Below are 18,144 nucleotides of genomic sequence, written 5' to 3' on the forward strand. Positions count from 1 at the left end.
TGTGAGTAATTATGGCTGGACATTCACAGCTTCTTGCAGCCGAACACCTCTCCCGCTTTTGATGATGAATGGTCCGGAGTTCTTACCTTTTCTAACACCTTTTTTAGCAATTATGGTCGGACATTCACACCTACTCACAGCCAAACACCTCCGCTCCCGCATTTGATGGTGTATAGTCGGGCATTCTCACCCTTTCTCATCAGCTTTTTGCAAATTATGATCTGACATTCACACCTACTTGCAATCGAACAGCTCTGCTCCCGCTTTTGATTATGTTTGGTTAGATATTCTAACCTTTTCTTAACTGCTTTTTACAAACGTTGGTCGGACGTTCACACCTTCTTACACCGGAACCTTACCCGCCTTTTACGAACTATGCTCGGACATTCAAACCTTCTTGTAGCCGAACACTTCCACTCCTGCTTTTGATGATGTATGGTTGGGCATTCGCACCTTCTTGCAGCTTAACACCTCCTCTCCCACTTATGATCATGTGCGGTTTGATTTTCGAAAATTTTCTTTCATGTTTTCTAGTAATTATTGATGGACATTCAGACCTTGCAGCTGAACACCTACGCTCCCCGCTTTTGATCATACATTGTCGGGCATTCGCACCTTTTCTTCCCCGCTTTTTACAAACTTTAGTCGGACTTTCACAACTTCTTGTAGCCGAACAACTCCACTCCCGCTATTGATTTTGTACAGTCGGGTATTTTAACTTTTTCATACCCGCTTTTTAGCAACTATGGTCGGACATTCACACCTTCTTACAGCGGAACACCTCCGCTCTCTCTTTTGATGGTGTATGTTCGGGCATTCGAACCTTTTCTTACCCGCTTTTTACTAACTATGCTCGGACATTCAAACCTTCTTGCAGCGGAACACCTTCGCTCCCTCTTTTGATGGTGTATGTTCGGGCATTCAAACTTTTTCTTACCCGCTTTTTACAGACTATGCTCGGACATTCAGACCTTCTTGCAGCCGAAAACTTCCGCTCCCTCTTTTGATCATATATTGTCATGCATTCGCACCTTGTCTTACCCGCTTTTTACCAACAATGGGTGGACATTCACACCTTCTTACAGCGGAACAACTCTGCTCCCGCATTTGATGGTGTATAGTCGGGCATTCTCACCCTTTCTCATCAGTTTTTTGCAAATTATGATCTGACATTCACACCTACTTGCAGTCGAACAGCTCTGCTCCCACTTTTGATTATGTTTGGTCTGATATTCGAAACTTTTCTTAACTGCTTTTTACAAACTTTGGTCGGACGTTCACACCTTCTTGCAGCCGAACATCTCCGCTTCCACTTTTGATGGTGTATATTCGGGTATACAAACCTTTTCTTACCCGCTTTTTACAAACCATGGTCGGACTTTCACACTGTTACTGAACAACTCCGCTCCCTCTTTTGATTGTGTACAGTCGAGTATTTTAACCTTTTCTTACCCGCTTTTTACCAACTATGGTCGGACATTCACGCCTTCTTACAGTGGAACACCTCTGCTCCCTCTTTTGATGGTGTATGTTCGGGCATTCGAACCTTTTCTTCCCCGGTTTTTACAAACAATGGTCGGACATTCAAACCTTCTTGTAGCCGATCACATCCACTCCTGCTTTAGATGATGTATAGTCGGGCTTTCGAGCCTTTTCTTCCCCGGTTTTTACAAATTATGGTTGGACATTCAGACCTTGCAGCCAAAAACCTCCACTCCCTCTTTTGATCATACATTGTCGGGCATTCGCACCTTGTCTTATCCGCTTTTTACACCTTGCAGCTGAACCACCTCCGATCCCTGTTTTGATCATGTATGGTCTGGCAATACTACATTTTCTTATCCGTTTGTGAGTAATTATGGCTGGATATTCACATCTACTTGCAGCCGAACACCACCTCTCCCTCTTTTGATGATGTATTGTCCGGCATTCTACTGTTTTCTAATACATTTTTCAGCAATTATGGTCGGACATTCACACCTACTCACAGCCGAACACTTCCGCTCCCGCAATTGATGGTGTATAGTCGAGTATACTTCGCCTTTCTCATCAGCATTTTGCAAATTATGATCTGACATTCACACCTACTTGCAGCCGAACAGCTCTGCTCCCGCTTTTGATTATGTTTGGTTCGATATTCGAACCTTTTCTTAACTGCTTTTTACAAACTTTGGTCGGACGTTCACACCTTCTTGCAGCCGAACACCTCCGCTTCCACTTTTGATGGTATATATTCGGGCATTCGAACCTTTTCTTACCCGCTTTTTACAAACCATGGTCGGACTTTCACACCTTCTTGTAGCCGAACAACTCCGCTTCCGCTATTGATTGTGTACAGTCGGGTATTTTAACCTTTTCTTACCCGCTTTTTACCAACTATGGTCGGACATTCACACCTTCTTACAGCGGAACACCTCCGCTCCCTCTTTTGATGGTGTATGGTCGGACATTCAAATCTTCTTGTAGCCTAACACATCCACTCCTGCTTTTGATGATGTATGGTTGGGCATTCTAACCTTTTCTTACCCATTTTTCAGTAATTATGGGTGGACATTCACACATTCTTGCAGCTGAACAACTCCTCTCCCGCTTATGATCATGTGCGGTTTGATATTTGAAAATTTTCTTTCATGTTTTAAAGCAATTATTGATGGACATTCAAATCTTCATGTAGCCGAACACATCCACTCCTGCTTTTGATGATGTATGGTTGGGCATTCGCACCCTTTTTTTACCCATTTTTCAGGAATTATGGGTGGAAATTCAGACCTTCTTGCAGCCGAAAACCTCCGCTCCCTCTTTTGATCATACATTGTCGGGCATTCGCACTCTTCTTACACGCTTTTTATAAACTTTAGTCGGACATTCACACCTTCTTGCAGCTGAACCCCCTCCGCTCCCTGTTTTGATCAAGTATAATACTACCTTTTCTTACCCGTTTGTCTCATAGACTATTCTACCATCAACAACTTGGAAACCACAATCGACTCTCTAGATGCAGAAAAAGCATTTGATGGAGTGACTCGGGAGTAACGAGTTGTCTCAGTGAGTGATTCGTTCATTTTCGTGCAGTACCCTTCCTCACCACATGGCAGGCGGCAGTTTCATAAGCTCAGTCAGCAGGACAGGAAACAGTATTGATTCGTTCATGACTCAACTCCTCGGCTGACGGGTCCTCGCACAGGAAACAGTATTGATTCGTTTACGACTCAACTCCTTGGGTCTTCGTTCATTTGTCACGTTTGAAATTCTACGTTTCATTTGACGGGCTGAAGGGCAGTAGGCACAACAGTTCGTTCACAAACCGGATCATTAATCTCATAGACTATTCAACCATCAACAACTTGGAAACCACAATCGACTCTCTAGATGCAGAAAAAACATTTGATGGAGTGAACTGTAAATTTTTATTCACAGCATTAAACAAATTCGGGTTTGGGTCACACTTCATCAACTGGATAAGGATATTATATAGCTCCCCAAATGCAAGTGTCAGGACAAATGATCAAACTTCTCCAAGCTTCAGTCTGCAGAGAGGTACAAGACAGGGTTGCCCACTTTCTCCCTCACTTTTTGCTATTTTCATCAAACCTTTAGCAGCTTCTATCAGACAAAATAGAAATATTAAAGGCATCCAATTCCAAAATATTGAGCATAAAATAAGTCTTTATGCTGATGATGTATTACTTTTTCTTCAGAACTCACAGACGTCTCTAACTCACACGATCACACTCATAAATAAATTCTCAGCACTTTCTGACTACTCTATCAACTGGTCTAAGACCACAGTTCTGCCCATTAACTGTAGGGTCCAGAATATACCTGTGATCACTTTACAGTCAAGAAATATTAGATATTTAGGCATAAACCTTTCCTCCAGGCTCTCAGAGCTAACAAAGCTAAATTATGTGCAATTATTAAAGAAAGTAGAGGACGATCTGTCTCGTTTGAAGTCCTTACCTATATCACTTATGGGGAGAGTTACAACCATTAAAATGATTATACTACCAAAAGTTAACTATTTGTTCTCAATGATCCCTATAAAACCATCTGCTATTTGGTTTAAGTCACTAGATTCATGCATCTCCAAATTTCTGTGGAAAAACAAACCACCACGTATTAGTTTAAAAACCCCACAGAAGACCAAGGACAGTGGTGGATTAGATTGACCTCATTTTCAGCACTATTCCTTAGCCAATAGGTTACAATATATATCAAAATGGTTTAAACCTTGTTGTTGTCACAGTTCCCAGAGACGTTGTAATCGTTGAGGATTCTATATTCACCCCCTCATTAGAGGCATGTGTTGCAGATTGATGACACTGAATCTTCTTCTCTGTTCATTGCTGGCATCATTCCCAGCATCGTAAGTGTTCGTGGCATTGTTAGTCTCTTCTTCTGGATCTTGATATCGAGCATCCTTTTGTATTTCTGGTTTGTCAGTCCTCTCTCTTCGTTCACCGGAGTCTTCGTCTCTTTGTCCTTGAGTTTGAGGATTTTTTCTTCTTTTGATGCCTTGACACAGTGTGACAGGTGATACCACGTGGGAGATCCTTTAACTTGGACTGCTGTCCCTGTGCTGCGAAATGGCTGTGCTGCTCAAATGGTCTCTCCTTCATCATATACACAGTTATTTATACATCACCTTCCACCGTGAAGCGTTGTCCCTTTTTGTTTCTCTCTTTGTTCTTAAAATGCTGTTATGCATGTCTAAACCAATCCATTAAATTAGATCATTTTGGCAGTAAAGCGATCTACAATGTGCTTGGTCGCAAAGCTGCTCATCTGTGGTAAACAGCTCTTCAGAAAGGCATTCTTCAATTGATTTCACAAATTTTATGTAATAATTTTGTGATTTCCTACAAAACTACACTTCTCCCATCTGTCTGAGTATTTAATATTGTCTGGGTCCCGTTAAAACATGTATTTTTCCCATCTAATTCCTTGTTTGCTTTAAAACAAGTATTCCCCATTTTCTATCCCTTCAGTAGTCAACCAGTTTGTATGGAGTACACTGGAGCAACTTGACTGATCAGTAAAACACTGCTTTTGTTGTCACCGCAAGGCTTCCCCCGTCGGTTGTTTCACTGAGACACTACTGAGTTAATATAACTCAACACAGTTGATACACATAACATTCATATACATACTAACAAACAAACAAACAATTATTTATCGCAATTTTCTCATCTCTGTTTGAACGTACACCCAGGTAAATATTCCTGTAGTCTACTCATACCGACTATGGACCCATTCATTGTTTAACTTCACTGTTTTGCAAATCCTTCATTGCATTCAGCAGCCTATATCTGAGCATCTATGTGTAAGCTGTTCTTCTTTGCATTTATCAGCAGCAAGCAATTCTTCATTGCACATGCATATGAAAATAGTAAAACAATTCCAATGCGTTAGCGAAACCTTCTATATCAGGAGTGTCCATCATGATGCTGGGAATAGAACCTCTTTCCCAGAATAGTTCCACCTTCATTACTCAACTGATCATAACTCCGCAATGAGCACATTTCAAAGTATCATTCCTCTACATGTATTCAAAAATCTATGTGTAAATGTTTAATATTTCTTATATTTGTTGATGTCATTCTGTGTGCATGTGGCCTAAACCCAATCTCTGTGTGGCAATTTTAATTTAAACAAGTTGAACTCTGCCTCTGATCATTTAAAAAAGGTGTGTACCAATATCAACCTTTCTCAGGTAATTACTGATCCTACAAAACCAAACTTAAGAGATCCTTCAAGGTTGTCCCTGATTGGCTCAATCTTAACAAATCAAAGGTAAAAAATCCGCAGTATCTGAACTTGGTGTTAGTTATCACTGCTCAATAGCCTGTATCAGAATTGCAAAAATGAAAACATTAGGTCCACGCTTGGTATCCAGATCCTGAAACATCTCCATGAGCAGGTTTTTTTTTTAACTGATCTGTTGAATAGTTATACTCATGACACTGTTAAAATCCCAGATGAAGATCTAGCACTTGACCATTTTTGTAAATCTTCTAATTCCATAGTTGATAAACACGCCCCTTTTAAAAAGTATAGAACTTAGAACAGGTCTAGTCCCTGGCTTTCGGCAGAACTGTCTTCTTTACTTTTTTTTTTTTTTCTCCATCTCCTGTTCAGCATTATGGCAGCAGAATTGTAGTCTGAATACCTTTGATGCCAAACAGATTTGCTTTTCCAAGGGAAGTTTTATAAATGTAAAGCTCCCCTTGATGCCCATTTATTTATTTCTGTTTACAATATATGACAAGGAATAGAACTGAACCGGACCGGGGGACAAGGAAAGAAGAAGAGGAAAGAAGAGGAAACAGAACAAAAATAGAAACAAAAACCAGACAACCAGCTGCTACACCTGTAAAAAACAAAACAGACAAGACATGAGGGGAATCCACCAGGAGCACCTGAAAGCAGACAAGCAGAGAAAAAACAAACACACAAACAAAAGCATTTGATGGAGTGACTCGGGAGTAACGAGTTGTCTCAGTGAGTGATTCGTTCATTTTCATGCAGTACCCTTCCTCACCACATGGCAGGCGGCAGTTTCATAAGCTCAGTCAGCAGGACAGGAAACAGTATTGATTCGTTCATGACTCAACTCCTCGGCTGATGGGTCCTCGCACAGGAAACAGTATTGATTCGTTTACGACTCAACTCCTTGGGTCTTCGTTCATTTGTCACGTTTGAAATTCTACGTTTCATTTGACGGGCTGAAGGGCAGTAGGCACAACAGTTCGTTCACAAACCGGATCATTAATCTCATAGACTATTCAACCATCAACAACTTGGAAACCACAATCGACTCTCTAGATGCAGAAAAAACATTTGATGGAGTGAACTGTAAATTTTTATTCACAGCATTAAACAAATTCGGGTTTGGGTCACACTTCATCAACTGGATAAGGATATTATATAGCTCCCCAAATGCAAGTGTCAGGACAAATGATCAAACTTCTCCAAGCTTCAGTCTGCAGAGAGGTACAAGACAGGGTTGCCCACTTTCTCCCTCACTTTTTGCTATTTTCATCAAACCTTTAGCAGCTTCTATCAGACAAAATAGAAATATTAAAGGCATCCAATTCCAAAATATTGAGCATAAAATAAGTCTTTATGCTGATGATGTATTACTTTTTCTTCAGAACTCACAGACGTCTCTAACTCACACGATCACACTCATAAATAAATTCTCAGCACTTTCTGACTACTCTATCAACTGGTCTAAGACCACAGTTCTGCCCATTAACTGTAGGGTCCAGAATATGCCTGTGATCACTTTACAGTCAAGAAATATTAGATATTTAGGCATAAACCTTTCCTCCAGGCTCTCAGAGCTAACAAAGCTAAATTATGTGCAATTATTAAAGAAAGTAGAGGACGATCTGTCTCGTTTGAAGTCCTTACCTATATCACTTATGGGGAGAGTTACAACCATTAAAATGATTATACTACCAAAAGTTAACTATTTGTTCTCAATGATCCCTATAAAACCATCTGCTATTTGGTTTAAGTCACTAGATTCATGCATCTCCAAATTTCTGTGGAAAAACAAACCACCACGTATTAGTTTAAAAACCCCACAGAAGACCAAGGACAGTGGTGGATTAGATTGACCTCATTTTCAGCACTATTCCTTAGCCAATAGGTTACAATATATATCAAAATGGTTTAAACCTTGTTGTTGTCACAGTTCCCAGAGACGTTGTAATCGTTGAGGATTCTATATTCACCCCCTCATTAGAGGCATGTGTTGCAGATTGATGACACTGAATCTTCTTCTCTGTTCATTGCTGGCATCATTCCCAGCATCGTAAGTGTTCGTGGCATTGTTAGTCTCTTCTTCTGGATCTTGATATCGAGCATCCTTTTGTATTTCTGGTTTGTCAGTCCTCTCTCTTCGTTCACCGGAGTCTTCGTCTCTTTGTCCTTGAGTTTGAGGATTTTTTCTTCTTTTGATGCCTTGACACAGTGTGACAGGTGATACCACGTGGGAGATCCTTTAACTTGGACTGCTGTCCCTGTGCTGCGAAATGGCTGTGCTGCTCAAATGGTCTCTCCTTCATCATATACACAGTTATTTATACATCACCTTCCACCGTGAAGCGTTGTCCCTTTTTGTTTCTCTCTTTGTTCTTAAAATGCTGTTATGCATGTCTAAACCAATCCATTAAATTAGATCATTTTGGCAGTAAAGCGATCTACAATGTGCTTGGTCGCAAAGCTGCTCATCTGTGGTAAACAGCTCTTCAGAAAGGCATTCTTCAATTGATTTCACAAATTTTATGTAATAATTTTGTGATTTCCTACAAAACTACACTTCTCCCATCTGTCTGAGTATTTAATATTGTCTGGGTCCCGTTAAAACATGTATTTTTCCCATCTAATTCCTTGTTTGCTTTAAAACAAGTATTCCCCATTTTCTATCCCTTCAGTAGTCAACCAGTTTGTATGGAGTACACTGGAGCAACTTGACTGATCAGTAAAACACTGCTTTTGTTGTCACCGCAAGGCTTCCCCCGTCGGTTGTTTCACTGAGACACTACTGAGTTAATATAACTCAACACAGTTGATACACATAACATTCATATACATACTAACAAACAAACAAACAATTATTTATCGCAATTTTCTCATCTCTGTTTGAACGTACACCCAGGTAAATATTCCTGTAGTCTACTCATACCGACTATGGACCCATTCATTGTTTAACTTCACTGTTTTGCAAATCCTTCATTGCATTCAGCAGCCTATATCTGAGCATCTATGTGTAAGCTGTTCTTCTTTGCATTTATCAGCAGCAAGCAATTCTTCATTGCACATGCATATGAAAATAGTAAAACAATTCCAATGCGTTAGCGAAACCTTCTATATCAGGAGTGTCCATCATGATGCTGGGAATAGAACCTCTTTCCCAGAATAGTTCCACCTTCATTACTCAACTGATCATAACTCCGCAATGAGCACATTTCAAAGTATCATTCCTCTACATGTATTCAAAAATCTATGTGTAAATGTTTAATATTTCTTATATTTGTTGATGTCATTCTGTGTGCATGTGGCCTAAACCCAATCTCTGTGTGGCAATTTTAATTTAAACAAGTTGAACTCTGCCTCTGATCATTTAAAAAAGGTGTGTACCAATATCAACCTTTCTCAGGTAATTACTGATCCTACAAAACCAAACTTAAGAGATCCTTCAAGGTTGTCCCTGATTGGCTCAATCTTAACAAATCAAAGGTAAAAAATCCGCAGTATCTGAACTTGGTGTTAGTTATCACTGCTCAATAGCCTGTATCAGAATTGCAAAAATGAAAACATTAGGTCCACGCTTGGTATCCAGATCCTGAAACATCTCCATGAGCAGGTTTTTTTTTTAACTGATCTGTTGAATAGTTATACTCATGACACTGTTAAAATCCCAGATGAAGATCTAGCACTTGACCATTTTTGTAAATCTTCTAATTCCATAGTTGATAAACACGCCCCTTTTAAAAAGTATAGAACTTAGAACAGGTCTAGTCCCTGGCTTTCGGCAGAACTGTCTTCTTTACTTTTTTTTTTTTTTCTCCATCTCCTGTTCAGCATTATGGCAGCAGAATTGTAGTCTGAATACCTTTGATGCCAAACAGATTTGCTTTTCCAAGGGAAGTTTTATAAATGTAAAGCTCCCCTTGATGCCCATTTATTTATTTCTGTTTACAATATATGACAAGGAATAGAACTGAACCGGACCGGGGGACAAGGAAAGAAGAAGAGGAAAGAAGAGGAAACAGAACAAAAATAGAAACAAAAACCAGACAACCAGCTGCTACACCTGTAAAAAACAAAACAGACAAGACATGAGGGGAATCCACCAGGAGCACCTGAAAGCAGACAAGCAGAGAAAAAACAAACACACAAACAAACAAAAACAAGCACAAGAAGCGGCAATCGCATACAACACAGCTGTGGATATAGATGACCTGAGACGACATGATAATACATCAACTGCTTCGCGACCATGCTACTGGACTAATGAATGTGTGTGTGAGAACATGCAACACCCATGGCACAGGACCTACATGATAACCGTGCTTAGTTATGAGTGTATAAGCGTACAGGGCCACAATCCACAGCCCCCCCAAGCAATCAAAAGCAGGCAGAGAGGGCCACAAGACCCAGGCCACCAGCAGCCCCCACAGAGCAAAGAACCCACGAAGCCCACCGCAGGGGCAACCACGCATCCACCCAGAAGACTGCAGAGGAAGCCCCCGGAAAGAGCCCCCATAAGCATAGGGCAGAGGCCCTCCGGGAGCCAGGGGCAACAGCCCACCGACCCCGCCAGGCCCCAGCCGCCAAGACATGGGCCGTGCACTGGACCCGGGCCCCAGGAGCCCCAGCTCCCCCAAACCCCCCGGCAGAGGCCCCACCCAATACCCAGGAGGGCCAAGCGCCCCAGACAGCCACACAGTGGGTCAGCGCCTGCCCCAGCACCCCTGGCCAAGTGCCCTGGGAGCCAAGACGTGCCCACAGGTGAGTGAAGTCGCGAGCAGCGGGGAGAGGCAACGCTGCCCCCCCATCGGGAGAAGCACAGGCAGGCCAGGCGACAGCAAGTCCCAGATCCAGGCCCAATCATTACCACACACACTTTCACGTCCCATACATCCACAAGTTCTCCCTCCCTCGACTCCGCTGGGGTGTAGTGCAGCGGGCACACCAGGGGGGCAGGCAGCCCCCCAGCCACCACAGACCCCGAACCAGCAGAACAATTAATTAATCCTCCTTGCCCCTCCCGCCCCGAGCAGCAACCAGGAAGCAGGGGTGTGCGAAGAAGACCCCTCCCCTCACCCTTCTGGCTCTTCAATATTTTCTAATAGTGAGCAATTAAAATTGAGGGGCAGCCAAACTTGTAGAACTGGGAGCGCGGCCCTCTGGGCAGCCTACATACCCAAAGAGCCCCGCCCACCAGATGCCACTCAGTGTAACCACCCCCCAAGACCTAATGTGTGTGTGTGAGTGTGTTTGATAAGTAGTAATGTCTAAGGTGTAATTAAAACAGGGGCGGGGAACTGCAGAGTGCAACCAAAGGGGACCACCTACGTGGCCCCATCCACTACACCCCACCGAACACACACGCCCCCAAAACCCTTCATGTGTGAGTGTGTGCTGTGTACAGGAGCCTGAAGGGAGAGGGGTATGGGGATATACACCAGGGGAGCTACTCTCCCCCAGAGAGGGCAGCCAGTGACTGGCTGCAATAGGCATCCCCACTACCTGGGAGCCAACACAGGGCAGGAGGGCCTGATGTCCACCAGGCTCGGGGCCTGCAGCGACCATTTTCCCATCCCGCCCCACCCCACTCAACCCAACCCCACCCCGGAGGACCTCTAGAAAAAGCAAACAAACAACAACAAAAAACAAACAAACAAACCACCCGGTCACACCAGTCGCAGCAGCCTGGGCCTGAGACCCACCATCACCCAGGCCCCCCCCAACAGGGGAAAAGTACCGCCCCCCACCGCACGCCCCAACACCCTGAAAAAAAAACAACCATCTGCGGACACCTTGGAGGTCCCAGAGCAACAAGTCCAGCACCAGGACCTGCACCAACCCACCCACGCCAGAGCGGCCCGGCCACCCGGCATAGAGCCAGCAGCCCCACCCGCAAGCCCCCAAAACTGCCCTCCAAGCCCGACACACAGTCCCCCCCAGCAATGACCAACCCGGTCCCCACGACCCGAGAGACCACCAGACGCCCGAAGCGACACAGCCCCCCCCAGCACACACCCAACCGCCCAGAGCGACGGGACAGCAACCCACCACCACCACTATGTGATAAAGCTAATCAGAGGGGACCAGAGAGAATGAAATTCAGCCAATTGATGTTTTGAGGAGGCAGACATTGTTTCCATGCTAATATAATCTAAAAGAAAATTTCTAAACTGGTTAATACACAGATTGTTCTTCGCTTTCCAGTTCATGAGAATAGTTTTCTTTGCGATACATAACACTGTGAGAACCATGTGTGCTGAGTTAATTTCCATGTTGATGTTGTCTAAGTCACCCAGTAGGCACAGTCTGGGGCATGCAGGAATGCTACACTTTAGCCATGTTGATAGGTCCTCACAGACTTCAAGCCAGAACTTCTGGACAGGCGCACAAAACCACAAAGCGTGTGCATAATCATCAGGTGTGTTATCTGTGCAATGTGAGCAGATGTTTGAGTGTGTTAGACCCATCCTGAACATCCTTTGTCCTGTATAGTGTGTTCTATGAAGGATTTTGTATTGTATGGGCTGTAAATTAGGATTTCGAGTCATTTTGAAGGTGTTCAAACATATTTGTGGCCAGAAGCTATGACTAGAACTGATGGATAAATCTGCCTCCCATTTTGAGGATGGAAGAGACATTGTGTCATCTATCTTAGACAATAATTTATATATTTTTGATAGTAGTTTTGGGGTACAGATGCTTAGAAATTCTGCTACCCTAGTCGGGAGATGTAAGTCTGGTTGGTGGAGGATATATTTCTTTGTTATTATAGACTTAAGTTGTTGATATTCTAGGAATTTATTGCTGCCTATCTGATGTTGTGATATGAGCTCATCAAATGAAATAAAATTTCCATTTTGGATTATATGTTCCAGATGTTTGATTCCTTTGATCTTCCACAGAGTAAAGTTTAGCATTTTTTTGTTTTGCAGTATGTCAGGATTGTTCCAGATGGGTGTAAGCTTACACGGGACAAGTGAGGACTTTGTTATTTTAAGAAATTCCCACCAGGCTGTCAAAGAGGTGCTGATGTTAATGCTTTTGAAACATTTGTGATTTTTTACGTTTTGACGAATAAGTCTGCAAGGTCTGAATGTCCAACCATAATCTGTAAAAATCGGGGAAGAAACGGCTCGAAAGCCCGACTATACACCATTAAAAGCGGGAGCGGAGGTGTTCAGCTGCAAGAAGGTTTGAATGTCCGACCATTGTTTGTAAAAGTTGGGTAAGAAAAGGTTCGAATGCCCGAACATACACCATCAAAAGAGGGAGCGGAGGTGTTCCGCTGTAAGAACGTGTGAATGTCCGACCATAGTTGGTAAAAATCGGGTAAGAAAAGGTTAAAATACCCGACTGTACACAATCAATAGCGGGAGCGGCGTTGTTCGGCTACTAAAAGGTGTGAAAGTCCGACCATGGTTTGTAAAAAGCGGGTAAGAAAAGGTGCGAATGCCCGACAATGTATAATCAAAAGAGGGAGCGGAGGTTTTCGGCTGCAAGAAGGTGTGAATGTCCAACCATAATTTGTAAAAACCGGGGAAGAAAGGGCTCAAAAGCCTGACTATACACCATCAAAAGTGGGAGCGGAGGTGTTCAGCTGCAAGAAGGTCTGAATGTCCATCAATAAGTACTCAAAAATGGGCAATAAAAGGTGCGAATGCCCAACCATACATCATCAAAAGCAAGAGTTGATGTGTTCGGCTACAAGGTTTGAATGTCCGACCATAGTTTGTAAAAAGCGGGTAAGAAAAGATTCGAAAGCCCGACTATACACCATCAAATGCGGGAGCGGAAGTGTTCGGCTGTGAGTAGGTGTGAATGTCAAACCATAATTGCTGAAAAATGTGTTAGAAAAGACTAGAACGCCAGACCATACATCATCTCAAGCGGGAGAAGTGGTGTTCGGCTAGGTGTGAATGTCCAGTCATAATTACTCACAAACGGGTAAGAAAAGGTAGTATTGCCAGGCCATACATGATCAAAACAGGGAGCGGAGGTGGTTCAGCTGCAAGGTGTGAATGTCTGACTAAAGTTTGTAAAAAGCGGGTAAGACAAGGTGCAAATGCCTGACAATGTATGATCAAAAGAGGCAGCGGAGGTTTTCGGCTGCAAGGTCTGAATGTCCAACCAAAATCTGTAAAAACCAGGTAAGAAACGGCTCGAAAGCCCGACTATACACCATCAAAAGCGGGAGCGGAGGTGTTCAGCTGCAAGAAGGTTTGAATGTCCGAGCATAGTTAGTAAAAAGCGGGTAAGAAAAGGTTCGAATGCCCGAACATACACCATCAAAAGCGGGAGCGGAGGTGTTCCGCTGTAAGAAGGTGTGAATGTCCGACCATAGTTGGTAAAAAGCGGGTAAGAAAAGGTTAAAATACCCGACTGTACACAATCAATTGCTGGAGCTGATGTTTTCGGCTACAAGAAGGTGTGAAAGTCCGACCATGGTTTGTAAAAAGCGGGTAAGAAATGGTGCGAATGCCCGACAATGTATGATCAAAAGAGGGAGCGGAGGTTTTCGGCTACAAGGTTTAAATGTCCGACCATAGTTTGTAAAAAGCGGGTAAGAAAAGGTTCGAATGCCCGACTGTACACTATCAAAAGCGGGAGCGGAGGTGTTCCGCTGTAAGACGGTGTGAACGTCAGATCATAATATGCAAAAAGCTGATGAGAAAGGGTGAGAATGCCCGACTATACACCATCAAATTGCGGGAGCGGAGTTGTTCGGCTGTGAATATGTGTGAATGTCCGACCATGATGACTGAAAAATGTGTTAGAAAAGGTAAGAATGCTGGACCATACATCATCAAAAGTGGGAGAGGTGGTGCAGTAGAAGTTGAAATTGATCTAGACATTGACAAATATGAAAGCAGTTTCCACTTGGTTTGAGTGAAGCAATGAATTTTATAGCAAAATCCGAAATCATGCATAACTCCTCAAAAGGAACGTATTGCTCAACCAAAGGGATGCTTCTTTCTCATTCAGGGTATATGAGGAACTTTCTGCTTGATACATTTTAGACATTGATAAATATGAAGGACAAAGCAATTTTAACTTGGTTTGAGCAAAGCAATTAATTTTATAGGAAAATCCCAAATCGTGCAGAACGTATGAAAATAAGCTTATTCTCGGATTCCTGATCCTTCAGTGTTGCTCTTTCTTCTACTGCAAAATCCAATGTTGTTCTTTGTTGAAGTCAATCTAGACATTGATAAATATGAAGGACAAAGCAGTTTTATCTTGGTTTGAGTGAAGGAATTAATTTTATACATAAAATCCCAAATCATGCAGAACGTATGAAAAGAAGCTTATTCTCGGATTCCTAAAACTTTTGATTTGCTCTTTCTTCTACTGCAAAATCCAATGTTGTTCTTTGTTGAAGTCGATCTAGACATTGATAAATATGAAGTTAAAAGCAGTTTTAACATAGTTTGAGTGAAGGAATTCATTTTATACATAAAATCCCAAATCATGCAGAACGTATGAAAAGAAGCTTATTCTCGGATTCCTGATCCTTCAGTTTTGCTCTTTCTTCTACTGCAAAATCCAATGTTGTTTTTTGTTGAAGTCGATCTAGACATTGATAAATATGAAGGTAAAAGCCATTTTAACATAGTTTCAGTGAAGGATTTCATTTTATAGATAAAATCCGAAATCGTGCAGAACTCATGAAAGCAAGCTTATACTCGGATTCCTGAAATTTTAGATTTGCTCTTTCTTTTACTGCAAAGTACAACGTTGTTTTTTTTGTTTAAATCTTTGTAGACATGGTAAATATGAAGGACAAAACAGTTTTAACATAGTTTGAGTGAAGGAATGCATTTTATAAGCAAAATCCCAAATCATGCAGAACTCATGAAAAGCTTTTTCTCGGATTTCTGAACCTTTGCTCTTTTTTTTACTGCAAAATACAACGTTGTTTTTTGTTGAAATCTATCTAGACATTGATAAATACCAGCTGAACATCTCTGCTGCCGCTTTTGATCTTTATGGTTGGGCATTCTTACCTTTTCTTACCCGCTTTTTACAAATTATGATCTGACATTCACACTTACTTGCAGTCGACCACCTTCTCTCCCGCTTGATATTGGAAAATTTTCTTTCATATTCCTCCGCTCCCTCTTTTGATGGTGTATGTTCGGGCTTTCGAGCCTTTTCTTTCCCGGTTTTTACAAATAATGGTTGGACATTCAGACCTTCTCTCAGTAGAAAACCTCCGCTCCCTTTTTTGATCATACATTGTCGGGCATTCGCACCTTGTCTTACCCGCTTTTTACAAACTTTAGTCGAACATTCACACCTTCTTGCAGCCGAACACATCCTCTCCTGCTTTTGATGATATATGGTTGGGCATTCGCACCTTTTTTTACCCATTTTTGAGGAATTATGGGTGGACCTTCAGACCTTCTTGCAGCTGAAAACCTCCTGAAAACATCATACATTGTCGGGCATTCGCACTTTGTCTTACCCGCTTTTTACAAACTTTAGTCGGACATTCACACCTTCTTGCAGCTGAACCACCTCCACTCCCTCAATTGATGGTGTATGTTCGGGCATTCGAACCTTTCCTTACCCGCTTTTTACAAACTATAGTCGGACATTCAACCCTTTCCTGTAGCCGAACACATCCACTCCTGCTTTTGATGATGTATGGTTGGGCATTCTCACCTTTTCTTACCCGTTTTTCAGTAATTATGGGTGGACATTCAGAGCTTCTTACAGCCGAACACCTCCGCTGCCACTTTTGATGGTGTATAGTCTGGTTTTCGAGCCTTTTCTTTCCCGGTTTTTACAAATAATGGTTGGACATTCAGACATTGCAGCCGAACACATCCTCTCCTTCTTTTGATGATATATGGTTGGGCATTCGCACCTTTTTTTTACCCATTTTTGAGGAATTATGGGTGGACATTCAGACCTTCTTGCAGCCAAAAACCTCCGCTGCCCTCTTTTGATCATACATTGTCAGGCATTCGCACCTTGTCTTACCCGCTTTTTAAAAACTTTAGTCGGACATTCACACCTTCTTGCAGCTGAACAACCTCCGCTCCCTGTTTTGATCATGTATGGTCTGGCAATACTACATTTTCTTACCCGTTTGTGAGTAATTATGGCTGGACATTCACAGCTTCTTGCAGCCGAACACCTCTCCCACTTTTGATGATGAATGGTCCGGAGTTCTTACCTTTTCTAACACCTTTTTTAGCAATTATGGTCGGACATTCACACCTACTCACAGCCAAACACCTCCGCTCCCGCATTTGATGGTGTATAGTCGGGCATTCTCACCCTTTCTCATCAGCTTTTTGCAAATTATGATCTGACATTCACACCTACTTGCAATCGAACAGCTCTGCTCCCGCTTTTGATTATGTTTGGTTAGATATTCTAACCTTTTCTTAACTGCTTTTTACAAACATTGGTCGGACGTTCACACCTTCTTACACCGGAACCTTACCCGCCTTTTACGAACTATGCTCGGACATTCAAACCTTCTTGTAGCCGAACACTTCCACTCCTGCTTTTGATGATGTATGGTTGGGCATTCGCACCTTCTTGCAGCTTAACACCTCCTCTCCCACTTATGATCATGTGCGGTTTGATTTTCGAAAATTTTCTTTCATGTTTTCTAGTCTCCCTCCTGAGCTGTCACCTTATCGTGGTGGGGGAGTTTGCGTGCCCCAATGAGTCTGGGAGCTATGTTGCCCGGGGCTTTAAGCCCCTGGTAGGGTCACCCAAGGCAAACAGATCCTAGATGAGGGACCAGACAAAGAACAGCTCAAAAGACCCCTTATGATGAACAAATAATTTGGACCTCGTGATCCCTTGCCCGGATATGGGACACCGGGGCCTCCCCCCGGAGCCAGGCCCGGGGGTGGGGCCCGGCAGCGGGCGCCTGGTGGCCGGGTCTGTGCCCATGGGGCTCGGTCGGGCATAGCCCGAAATGATGACGTGGGTCCCCCTTCCGATGGTCTCACCACCCGTGGGAGGGGCCAAGGGGGTCGGGTGCGATGTGAGCTGGGTAGCGGCCGAAGGCAGAGGCCTTGGCGGTCTGATCCTCGGCTACTGAAGCTAGCTCTTGGGACGTGGAATGTCACCTCTCTGTTGGGGAAGGAGCCGGAGCTGGTGCGCGAGGCTGAGCGGTTCCGGCTAGATATAGTCGGACTCACCTCGACGCACGGCTTGGGCTCTGGAACCAGTCCTCTTGAGAGGGGTTGGACTCTCTTCCACTCTGGAGTTGCCCGTGGTGAGAGGCGCAGAGCAGGTGTGGGCATACTTATTGCCCCCCGGCTGTGTGCCAGTACATTGGGGTTTACCCCAGTGAACGAGAGGGTAGCCTCCCTCCGCCTTCGGGTGGGGGGACGAGTCCTGACTGTTGTTTGT

The sequence above is a fragment of the Leuresthes tenuis genome, unplaced genomic scaffold (assembly GCF_036924035.1).
Source record: "Leuresthes tenuis unplaced genomic scaffold, fLeuTen1.0.hap1 SCAF_9, whole genome shotgun sequence".
In the NCBI taxonomy this organism is placed as follows: domain Eukaryota; kingdom Metazoa; phylum Chordata; class Actinopteri; order Atheriniformes; family Atherinopsidae; genus Leuresthes; species Leuresthes tenuis.